Source organism: Triturus cristatus, chromosome 7, assembly GCF_964204655.1.
Source record: "Triturus cristatus chromosome 7, aTriCri1.1, whole genome shotgun sequence".
In the NCBI taxonomy this organism is placed as follows: Eukaryota; Metazoa; Chordata; class Amphibia; order Caudata; family Salamandridae; genus Triturus; species Triturus cristatus.
In genome coordinates this window covers 1119985315-1119999441 of record NC_140590.1, presented here as the reverse complement: position 1 = coordinate 1119999441, position 14127 = coordinate 1119985315, and positions in this window count along the sequence as shown.

The following is a 14127-nucleotide window of genomic DNA, read 5'->3' as shown; positions in this document are numbered from 1 at the left end:
ACTCTACTACCCACTCTCTTCTACTCACTCTATACTACTGCCTACTACTGTCTCTTTACTACTCTCTACTATTCACTCTCTGCTACTCACTCTCTACTACTCACTCTACTACTCTCTACTACTCTCTACCACTCACTCTCTACTACTCTACTACTCACTCTCTACTACTCTCTACTACTCTCTCTCTACTACTCACTCTCTACTACTCACTCGACTACTCTCTACTACTCACTCTCTAGTACTCTCTCTCCACTAATCGCTCTCCACTATTCACTCTACTACTCACTCTCTACTGCTCACTCTCTACTACTCGCTCTCTACTACTCTCTACTACTCACTCTCCACTACTCACTCTCTACTACTCACTCTCTACTATTCTTTACTACTCACTCTCTACTACTTATTCTCTACTACTCTACTACTCTCTCTACTACTCACTCTCTACTACTCACTCTCTACTACTCTACTATTCTCACTTACTCTCTCTACTTCTCACTCTCTACTACTTTCTCTGCTACTCACTCTCTACTATTCTCTACTACTCACTCTCTACTACACACACTCTACCACTTGCTCTCTACTACTTGCTCTCTACAACTCTCTAGTACTCACTCTGCTACTCACTCTCTACACCTCTCTACTACTCACTCTACTACTCACTCTCTACTACTCTACTACTGTCTACTACTCTCTCTCCACTACTCTCTACTACTCACTCTCTACTACTTACTCTCTACTACTCTCTACTACTCTCTCTACTACTCACTCTTTACTATTCTCTACTACTCATTCTACTACTCTCTACTACTCTCTACCACTCACTCTCTACTACTCTACAACTCACTCTCTATTACTCACTCTACTACTCTCTACTACTCTCTCTACTATTCTCTCTCTACTATTCTCTCTCTACTACTCTTTAGTACTCTCTACTACTCACTCACTACTACTCACTCTCTACTACTCTCTACTGACTACTCTCTACTGGTCACACTCCTCTACTCACTCTCTACTGCTCGCTCTCAACTACTCTCTACTACTCACTCTACTACTCACTCTCTACTACTCTACTACTCTCTCTTACTCTCTCTACTTCTCACTCTCTACTACTTTCTCTACTACTCACTCTGTACTACTCTCTACTACTCACTCTCTACTACACATGCTCTACTACTTGCTCTCTACTTCTCTCTAGTACTCACTCTACTACTCACTCTCTACTTCTCTCTACTACTCTCTCTCTCTACTACTCACTCTACTACTCACTTTACTACTCTCTACTACTCACTCCCTACTACTCTCTTCTACTAATCACTCTCTACTATTCACTCAACTACTCACTCTCTACTGCTCACTCTCTACTACTCACTCTCTACTACTCTCTACTACTCACTCTCTGCTACTTACTCTATACTACTCTACTACTCTTTACTACTCTCTCTACTTCTCACTCTCTACTACTCACTTTCTACTACTCTCTCTCTACTACTCACTCTCTACTACTCACTCTACTAATCTCTACTACTCACTCTCTACTACTCACTCTCTACTACTCTCTACTACTCAGTCTCTACTACTCTCTCTCCACTACTCTCTACTACTCAATCTCTACTACTCTCTACTACTCACTCTCTACTACTCTCTCTCTACTATTCTCTACTACTCTCTACTACTCACTCTCTACTACTCACTCTACTAATCACTCTCTACTACTCACTCTCTACTACTCTCTATTACTCACTCTCTACTACTCTCTCTCTCCTACTCTCTACTACTTACTCTACTACTCACTCTCTACTACTCTCTCTCTGCTATTCACTCTACTACTCTCTACTACTCACTCTCTACTACTCACTCTCTTCTTCTCTCTACTACTCTCTAATACTTACTCTAGTACTCACTCTCTACTACTCACTCTCTATTACTCAATCTACTACTGTCTACTACTCACTCTCTACTACTCTCTACTACTTTCTCTCTACTACTCACTCTATACTACTCTACTACTCTCTACTACTCACTCTCTACTACTCTCTACTACTCACTACTACTCACGCGCTACTACTCTACTACTCTTCTACTCACTCTCTTCTACTCACTCTATACTACTGTCTACTACTCTCTCTCTACTACGATCTACTATTCACTCTCTACTACTCACCCTCTACTACTCACTCTACTACTCTCTACTACTCTCTACCACTCACTCTCTACTACTCACTCTCTACTACTCTCTACTACTCTCTCTCTACTACTCTCTCTCTACTACTCACTCTACTACTCTCTACTACTCACTCTCTACTACTCTCTCTCCACTACTCACTCTCTACTATTCACTCTACTACTCAGTCTATACTGCTCACTCTCTACTACTCGCTCTCTACTACTCTCTACTACTCACTCTCCACTACTCACTCTCTACTACTCACTCTCTACTACTCTATACTGCTCACTCTCCACTACTTACTCTCTACTACTCTACTACTCTCTACTACTCACTCTCCACTACTCACTCTGTACTACTCACTCTCTACTACTCTCTACTACTCACTCTCTACTACTTACTCTCTACTACTCTTCTACTCTCTACTACTCTCTCTACTACTCACTCTCTACTACTCACTCTCTACTAATCTGCCACTCTCTACTACTCTCTCTACTACTCACTCTTCACTATTCTCTACTACTCGCTTCCACTCACTCTCAACTACTCTACTACTCACTCTCTACTACTCACTCTCTACTACTCACTCTACTACTCTGTACTACTCACTCTCTACTACTCTCTCTCTACACTTCTCTCTCTACTACTCACTCTCTACTACTCTCTACTACTCTCTACTACTCACTCTCTTCTACTCACTTACTTCTACTCACTCTCTGCTACTCTCTACTGCTCACTCTCCACTACTCACTCTCTACTACTCGCTCTCAACTACTCTCTACTACTACTCTACTACTCACTCTCTACTACTCTCTCTATATTACTCACTCTACTACTCACTCCACTACTCTCTACTACTCAATCTCTACTACTCTCTCTCCACGAATCTCTCTCTACTGTTCACTCTACTACTCACTCTCAACTACTCGCTCTCTACTACTCTCTACTACTCATTTTCCACTACTCACTCTCTACTACTCACTCTCTTCTACTCTCTACTACTCACTCTCTACTACTTACTCTCTACTACACTACTGCTCTCTACTACTCTCTCTACTTCTCACTCTCTACTACTCACTCTCTACTACTCACTCTCTACTACTCTCTACCACTCTCTCTACTACTCACTCTTTACTATTCTCTACTACTCAATCTACTACTCTCTACTACTCTCTACCACTCATTCTCTACTACTCTACTACTCACTCTCTACTACTCACTCTCTACTACTCACTCTTTACTACACACGCTCTACTACTTGCTCGCTCTCTACTTCTCGCTCTCTACTACTCTCTAGTACTCACTCTACTACTCACTCTCTACTACGCTCTACTACTCACTCTACTACTCACTCTCTACTACTCTACTACTCTCTCTTACTCTCTCTACTTCTCACTCTCTACTACTTTCTCTACTACTCACTCTCTACTACTCTCTACTACTCACTCTGTACTACACACGCTACACTACTTGCTCTCTACTACTCTCTAGGACTCACTCTACTACTCACTCTTCTACTCTCTACTACTCACTCTCTACTACTCTCTCTCCACTAATCACTCTCTACTATTCACTCTACTAATCACTCTCTACTGCTCACTTTCTACTACTCTCTACCACTCACTCTCTACTACTCTACTACTCACTCTCTACTACTCTCTCTCTATTACTCACTCTACTACTCACTCTACTACTCTCTACTACTCACTCTCTACTACTCTCTCTCCACTAATCACTCTCTACTATTCACTCTACTAATCACTCTCTACTGCTCACTCTCTAGTAGCTCTCTACTATTCTCTACTACTCACTCTCCACTACTAACTCTCTACTACTCACTCTCTACTACTCTCTACTACTCACTCTCTAATACTTCCTCTCTACTACTCTACTACTCTCTACTACTCTCTCTACTTCTCTCTCTCTACTACTCACTCTCTACTATTCTCTACTACTCACTCTACTACTCTCTACCACTCATTCTCTACTACTCTACTAATCACTCTCTACTACTCACTCTCTACTACTCACTCTACTACTCTCTACTACTCACTCTCTGCTACTCTCTACTACTCACTCTCTACTACACACGCTCTACTACTTGCTCTCTACTTCTCGCTCTCTACTACTCTCTAGTACTCACTCTACTACTCACTCTCTACCACTCTCTACTACTCACTCTACTACTCACTCTCTACTACTCTACTACTCTCTCTTACTCTCTCTACTTCTCACTCTCTACTACTTTCTCTACTACTCACTCTCTACTACTCTCTACTACTCACTCTGTACTACACACGCTCTACTACTTGCTCTCTGCTACTTGCTCTCTACTACTCTCTAGTACTCACTCTACTACTCACTCTCCACTACTTTCTACTACTCACTCTACTACTCACTTTCTACTATTCTCTACTACTCACTCTACTACTCTCTACTACTCTCTACCACTCACTCTCTACTACTCTACAACTCACTCTGTACTACTCACTCTCTACTACTCTCTCTACTATTCTCTCTCTACTACTCACTCTCTACTACGCTCTACTACTCTCTACTACTCACTCTCTACTACTCACTCTCTGCTACTCTCTTCTGACTACTCTCTACTTTTCACTCTCCACTACTCACTCTCTACTGCTCGCTCTCAACTACTCTCTACTACTCACTCTACTACTCACTCTCTACTACTCTACTCCTCTCTCTTACTCTCTCTACTTCTCACACTCTACTACTTTCTCTACTACTCACTCTCTACTACTCTCTACAACTCACTCTCTACTACACATGATCTACTACTTGCTCTCTAATACTCGCTCTCTACTTCTCTCTAGTACTCACTCTGCTACTCACTCTCCACAACTCTCTTCCACTCACTCTACTACTCACTCTCTACTACTCTCTACTACTCTCTCTCTACTACTCACTCTACTACTCACTCTACTACTCTCTACTACTCACTCTCTACCACTCTCTCTCCACTAATCACTCTCTACTATTCACACTACTACTCACTCTCTACTGCTCACTCTCTACTACTCGCTCTCTACTACTCTCTACTACTCACTCTCCACTACTCACTCTCAACTACTCACTCTCTACTACTCTCTACTACTCACTCTCTACTACTTACTCTCTACTACTCTACTACTCTCTACTACTCTCTCTACTTCTCACTCTCTACTACTCACTCTCTTCTACTTACTCTCTACTACTCTCTACTACTCTCTCTACTACTCACACTCTACTATTCTCTACTACTCACTCTACTACTCTCTACTACTCTCTACCACTCACTCTCTACTACTCTACAACTCACTCTGTACTACTCACTCTCTATTACTCACTCTACTACTCTGTACTACTCACTCTCTACTACTCTCTCTACTATTCTCTCTCTACTACTCACTCTCTACTACTCTCTACTACTCTCTACCACTCACTCTCTACTACTCACTCTCTACTATTCTCTACTGACTACTCTCTACTGGTCACTCTCCACTACTCACTCTCTACTGCTCGCTCTCAACTACTCTCTACTACTCACTTCACTACTCACTCTCTACTACTCTACTACTCTCTCTACTTCTCACTCTCCACTACTTTCTCTACTACTCACTCTCTACTACTCTCTACTACTCACTCTCTACTACACATGCTCTACTACGTGCTCTCTACTACTCGCTCTCTACTTCTCTCTAGTACTCACTCTACTACTCACTCTCTACTACTCTCTACTACTCATTCTACTACTCAATCTCTACTACTCTCTACTACTCTCTCTCTACTACTCACTCTACTACTCACTCTACTACTCTCTACTACTCACTCTCTACTACTCTCTCTCCACTAATCACTCCCTACTATTCATTCTACTACTCACTCTCTACTGCTCACTCTCTACTACTCCCTCTCTACTACTCTCTACTACTCACTCTCCACTACTCACTCTCTACTACTCACTCTCTACTACTCTCTACTACTCACGCTCTACTACTTACTCTATACTACTCTACTACTCTCTACTACTCTCTCTACTACTCACTTTCTACTACTCTCTCTCTATTACTCACTCTCTACTACTCACTCTACTACTCTCTACTACTCACTCTCTACTACTCACTCTCTACTACTCAGTCTCTACTACTCTCTCTCTACTACTCTCTACTACTCAATCGCTACTCCTCTCTACTACTCACTCTCTACTACTCTCTCTCTACTACTCTCTACTACTCACTCTCAACTACTCACTCTACTAATCACTCTCTACTACTCACTCTCTACTACTCTTTATTACTCACTCTCTACTACTCTCTCTCTACTACTCTCTACTACTCACTCTACTACTCACTCTCCACTACTCTCTCTCTGCTACTTACTCTACTACTCTCTAATACTCACTCTCTACTACTCACTCTCTACTTCTCTCTACTACTCTCTAATACTCACTCTAGTACTCACTCTCTACAACTCACTCTCTATTAATCACTCTACTACTGTCTACTACTCACTCTCTACTATTCACTCTCTACTACTCTCTCTCTACTACTCACTCTATACTACTCTACTACTCTCTACTACTCACTCTCTACTACTCTCTACTACTCACTACTACTCACGCGCTACTACTCTACTACTCTTCTACTCACTCTCTTTTACTCACTCTATACTACTGTCTACTACTCTCTCTCTACTACTCTCTACTATTCACTCTCTACTACTCACCCTCTACTACTCACTCTACTACTCTCTACTACTCTCTACCACTCACTATACTACTGTCTACTACTCTCTCTCTACTACTCACTCTCTACTACTCTCTACTACTCTCTCTCTACTACTCACTCTACTACTCTCTACTACTCACTCTCTACTACTCTCTCTCCACTACTCACTCTCTACTATTCATTCTACTACTCACTCTATACTGCTCACTCTCTACTACTCGCTCTCTACTACTCTCTACTACTCACTCTCCACTACTCACTCTCTACGACTCACTCTCTACTACTCTATACTGCTCACTCTCTACTACTTACTCTCTACTACTCTACTACTCTCTAATACTCACTGTCCACTACTCACTCTCTACTACTCACTCTCTACTACTCTCTACTACTCACTCTCTACTACTTACTCTCTACTACTCTACTACTCTCTACTACTCTCTCTACTACTCACTCTCTACTACTCACTCTCTACTATTCTGCTACTCTCTACTACTCTCTCTACTACTCACTCTCCACTATTCTCTACTACTCACTCTACTACTCTCTTCCACTCACTCACAACTACTCTACTACTCACTCTCTACTACTCACTCTCTACTACTCACTCTATTACTCACTCTCTACTACTCTCTCTCTTCTCTTCTCTCTCTACTACTCACTCTCTACTACTTTTTACTACTCTCTACTACTCACTATCTTCTACTCACTCTCTTCTACTCACTCTCTGCTACTCTCTACTGCTCACTCTCCACTACTCACTCTCTACTACTCGCTCTCAACTACTCTCTACTACTCACTCTACTACTCATTCTCTACTACTCCACTACTCTCTCTTACTCTCTCTACTTCTCACTCTCTACTACTTTCTCTACTACTCGCTCTCAACTACTCTCTACTACTCACTCTACTACTCATTCTCTACTACTCTACTACTCTCTCTTACTCTCTCTACTTCTCACTCTCTACTACTTTCTCTACTACTCTCTCTCTGCTACTTACTCTACTACTCTCTAATACTCACTCTCTACTACTCACTCTCTACTTCTCTCTACTACTCTCTAGTACTCACTCTAGTACTCACTCTCTACAACTCACTCTCTATTAATCACTCTACTACTGTCTACTACTCACTCTCTACTATTCACTCTCTACTACTCTCTCTCTACTACTCACTCTATACTACTCTACTACTCTCTACTACTCACTCTCTACTACTCTCTACTACTCACTACTACTCACACGCTACTACTCTACTACTCTTCTACTCACTCTCTTCTACTCACTCTATACTACTGTCTACTACTCTCTCTCTACTACTCTCTACTATTCACTCTCTACTACTCACCCTCTACTACTCACTCTACTACTCTCTACTACTCTCTACCACTCACTATACTACTGTCTACTACTCTCTCTCTACTACTACTCTACTACTCACTCTCTACTACTCTCTACTACTCTCTCTCTACTACTCACTCTACTACTCTCTACTACTCACTCTCTACTACTCTCTCTCCACTACTCACTCTCTACTATTCATTCTACTACTCACTCTATACTGCTCACTCTCTACTACTCGCTCTCTACTACTCTCTGCTACTCACTCTCCACTAGTCACTCTCTACGACTCACTCTCTACTACTCTATACTGCTCACTCTCTACTACTTACTCTCTACTACTCTACTACTCTCTAATACTCACTGTCCACTACTCACTCTCTACTACTCACTCTCTACTACTCTCTACTACTCACTCTCTACTACTTACTCTCTACTACTCTCTCTACTACTCACTCTCTACTACTCACTCTCTACTATTCTGCTACTCTCTACTACTCTCTCTACTACTCACTCTCCACTATTCTCTACTACTCACTCTACTACTCTCTTCCACTCACTCACAACTGCTCTACTACTCACTCTCTACTACTCACTCTACTACTCACTCTCTACTACTCTTCTCTCTCTAATACTCACTCTCTACTACTCTTTACTACTCTCTACTACTCACTATCTTCTACTCACTCTCTTCTACTCACTCTCTGCTACTCTCTACTGCTCACTCTCCACTACTCACTCTCTACTAATCGCTCTCAACTACTCTCTACTACTCACTCTACTACTCATTCTCTACTACTCTACTACTCTCTCTTACTCTCTCTACTTCTCACTCTCTACTACTTTCTCTACTACTCACTCTCTACTACTCTCTACTACTCACTCTCTACTACACACACTCTACTACTTGCTCTCTACTACTCACTCTCTACTACTCTCTAGTACTCACTCTACTACTCACTCTCTACTTCTCTCTACTACTCACTCTACTGCTCACTCTCTACTTCTCCACTACTCTCTCTTACTCTCTCTACTTTTCACTCTGTACTACTTTCTCTACTACTCACTCTCTACTACTCACTCTCTACTATTCTCTACTGACTACTCTCTACTGGTCACTCTCCACTACTCACTCTCTACTGCTCGCTCTCAACTACTCTCTACTACTCACTTCACTACTCACTCTCTACTACTCTACTACTCTCTCTACTTCTCACTCTCCACTACTTTCTCTACTACTCACTCTCTACTACTCTCTACTACTCACTCTCTACTACACATGCTCTACTACGTGCTCTCTACTACTCGCTCTCTACTTCTCTCTAGTACTCACTCACTACTCACTCTCTACTACTCTCTACTACTCATTCTACTACTCAATCTCTACTACTCTCTACTACTCTCTCTCTACTACTCACTCTACTACTCACTCTACTACTCTCTACTACTCACTCTCTACTACTCTCTCTGAACTAATCACTCCCTACTATTCATTCTACTACTCACTCTCTACTGCTCACTCTCTACTACTCCCTCTCTACTACTCTCTACTATTCACTCTCCACTACTCACTCTCTACTACTCACTCTCTACTACTCTCTACTACTCACTCTCTACTACTTACTCTATACTACTCTACTACTCTCTACTACTCTCTCTACTACTCACTTTCTACTACTCTCTCTCTATTACTCACTCTCTACTACTCACTCTACTACTCTCTACTACTCACTCTCTACTACTCACTCTCTACTACTCAGTCTCTACTACTCTCTCTCTACTACTCTCTACTACTCAATCGCTACTCCTCTCTACTACTCACTCTCTACTACTCTCTCTCTACTACTCTCTACTACTCACTCTCAACTACTCACTCTACTAATCACTCTCTACTACTCACTCTCTACTACTCTTTATTACTCACTCTCTACTACTCTCTCTCTACTACTCTCTACTACTCACTCTACTACTCACTCTCCACTACTCTCTCTCTCTGCTACTTACTCTACTACTCTCTAATACTCACTCTCTACTACTCACTCTCTACTTCTCTCTACTACTCTCTAATACTCACTCTAGTACTCACTCTCTACAACTCACTCTCTATTAATCACTCTACTACTGTCTACTACTCACTCTCTACTATTCACTCTCTACTACTCTCTCTCTACTACTCACTCTATACTACTCTACTACTCTCTACTACTCACTCTCTACTACTCTCTACTACTCACTACTACTCACGCGCTACTACTCTACTACTCTTCGACTCACTCTCTTTTACTCACTCTATACTACTGTCTACTACTCTCTCTCTACTACTCTCTACTATTCACTCTCTACTACTCACCCTCTACTACTCACTCTACTACTCTCTACTACTCTCTACCACTCACTATACTACTGTCTACTACTCTCTCTCTACTACTACTCTACTACTCACTCTCTACTACTCTCTACTACTCTCTCTCTACTACTCACTCTACTACTCTCTACTACTCACTCTCTACTACTCTCTCTCCACTACTCACTCTCTACTATTCATTCTACTACTCACTCTATACTGCTCACTCTCTACTACTCGCTCTCTACTACTCTCTACTACTCACTCTCCACTACTCACTCTCTATGACTCACTCTCTACTACTCTATACTGCTCACTCTCTACTACTTACTCTCTACTACTCTACTACTCTCTAATACTCACTGTCCACTACTCACTCTCTACTACTCACTCTCTACTACTCTCTACTACTCACTCTCTACTACTTACTCTCTACTACTCTACTACTCTCTACTACTCTCTCTACTACTCACTCTCTACTACTCACTCTCTACTATTCTGCTACTCTCTACTACTCTCTCTACTACTCACTCTCCACTATTCTCTACTACTCACTCTACTACTCTCTTCCACTCACTCACAACTACTCTACTACTCACTCTCTACTACTCACTCTCTACTACTCACTCTATTACTCACTCTCTACTACTCTCTCTCTTCTCTTCTCTCTCTACTACTCACTCTCTACTACTTTTTACTACTCTCTACTACTCACTATCTTCTACTCACTCTCTTCTACTCACTCTCTGCTACTCTCTACTGCTCACTCTCCACTACTCACTCTCTACTACTCGCTCTCAACTACTCTCTACTACTCACTCTACTACTCATTCTCTACTACTCCACTACTCTCTCTTACTCTCTCTACTTCTCACTCTCTACTACTTTCTCTACTACTCGCTCTCAACTACTCTCTACTACTCACTCTACTACTCATTCTCTACTACTCTACTACTCTCTCTTACTCTCTCTACTTCTCACTCTCTACTACTTTCTCTACTACTCTCTCTCTGCTACTTACTCTACTACTCTCTAATACTCACTCTCTACTACTCACTCTCTACTTCTCTCTACTACTCTCTAGTACTCACTCTAGTACTCACTCTCTACAACTCACTCTCTATTAATCACTCTACTACTGTCTATTACTCACTCTCTACTATTCACTCTCTACTACTCTCTCTCTACTACTCACTCTATACTACTCTACTACTCTCTACTACTCACTCTCTACTACTCTCTACTACTCACTACTACTCACACGCTACTACTCTACTACTCTTCTACTCACTCTCTTCTACTCACTCTATACTACTGTCTACTACTCTCTCTCTACTACTCTCTACTATTCACTCTCTACTACTCACCCTCTACTACTCACTCTACTACTCTCTACTACACTCTACCACTCACTATACTACTGTCTACTACTCTCTCTCTACTACTACTCTACTACTCACTCTCTACTACTCTCTACTACTCTCTCTCTACTACTCACTCTACTACTCTCTACTACTCACTCTCTACTACTCTCTCTCCACTACTCACTCTCTACTATTCATTCTACTACTCACTCTATACTGCTCACTCTCTACTACTCGCTCTCTACTACTCTCTGCTACTCACTCTCCACTAGTCACTCTCTACGACTCACTCTCTACTACTCTATACTGCTCACTCTCTACTACTTACTCTCTACTACTCTACTACTCTCTAATACTCACTGTCCACTACTCACCCTCTACTACTCACTCTCTACTACTCTCTACTACTCACTCTCTACTACTTACTCTCTACTACTCTCTCTACTACTCACTCTCTACTACTCACTCTCTACTATTCTGCTACTCTCTACTACTCTCTCTACTACTCACTCTCCACTATTCTCTACTACTCACTCTACTACTCTCTTCCACTCACTCACAACTGCTCTACTACTCACTCTCTACTACTCACTCTACTACTCACTCTCTACTACTCTTCTCTCTCTACTACTCACTCTCTACTACTCTTTACTACTCTCTACTACTCACTATCTTCTACTCACTCTCTTCTACTCACTCTCTGCTACTCTCTACTGCTCACTCTCCACTACTCACTCTCTACTAATCGCTCTCAACTACTCTCTACTACTCACTCTACTACTCATTCTCTACTACTCTACTACTCTCTCTTACTCTCTCTACTTCTCACTCTTTACTACTTTCTCTACTACTCACTCTCTACTACTCTCTACTACTCACTCTCTACTACACACACTCTACTACTTGCTCTCTACTACTCACTCTCTACTACTCTCTAGTACTCACTCTACTACTTACTCTCTACTTCTCTCTACTACTCACTCTACTGCTCACTCTCTACTACTCCACTACTCTCTCTTACTCTCTCTACTTTTCACTCTGTACTACTTTCTCTACTACTCACTCTCTACTACTCACTCTCTACTACACACACTCTACTACTTGCTCTCTACTACTCACTCTCTACTTCTCTCTACTACTCACTCTACTGCTCACTCTCTACTATTCCACTACTCTCTCTTACTCTCTCTACTACTTTCTCTACTACTCACTCTCTACTGCTCACTCTCTACTACTCGCTCTCTACTACTCTCTACTACTCACTCTACTACTCACTCTCTACTACTCTACTACTCTCTCTTACTCTCTCTACTACTCACTCTCTACTACTCTCTACTACTCACTCTCTACTAGACATGCTTTACTACTTGCTCTCTACTACTCGCTCTCTACTTCTCTCTAGTACTCACTCTACTACTCACTCTCTATAACTCTCTACTACTCACTCTCTACTACTCACTCTCTACTACTCTACTGCTCACTCTCTACTACTCTCTACTACTCTCTCTCTACTACTCACTCTCTACTACTCTACTACTCTCTACTACTCACTCTCTACCACTCTCCACTACTCACTACTACTCACTCGCTACTGCTCTACTACTCACTCTCTTCGACTCACTCTATGCTACTGTCTACTACTCTCTCTCTACTATTCTCTACTATTTAATCTCTACTACTTACTCTCTACTACTCTCTACTACTCTCTCTCTACTACTCACTCTACTACTCACTCTACTACTCTCTACTACTCACTCTTTAATACTCTCTCTCTACTAACCACTCTCTACTATTCACTCTACTACTTACTCTCTACTGCTCACTCTCTACTACTCTCTACTACTCACTCTCCACTATTCTTTCTCTACTACTCAATCTCTACTACTCCCTACTACTCACTCTCTACTACTTACTCTCTACTACTCTACTACTCTCTACTACTCTTTCTACTTCTCACTCTCTACTACTCACTCTCTGCTACTCACTCTCTACTACTCTACTACTCTCTACTACTCTCTCTACTACTCACTCTCTACTATTCTCTACTACTCACTCTGCTACTCTCTACTACTCTCTTCCACTCATTCTCTACTACTCTACTACTCTGTACTACTCACTCTCTACTACTCTCGCTCTACTACTCTCTCTCTACTACTCACTGTCTACTACTCTCTACTACTCTCTACT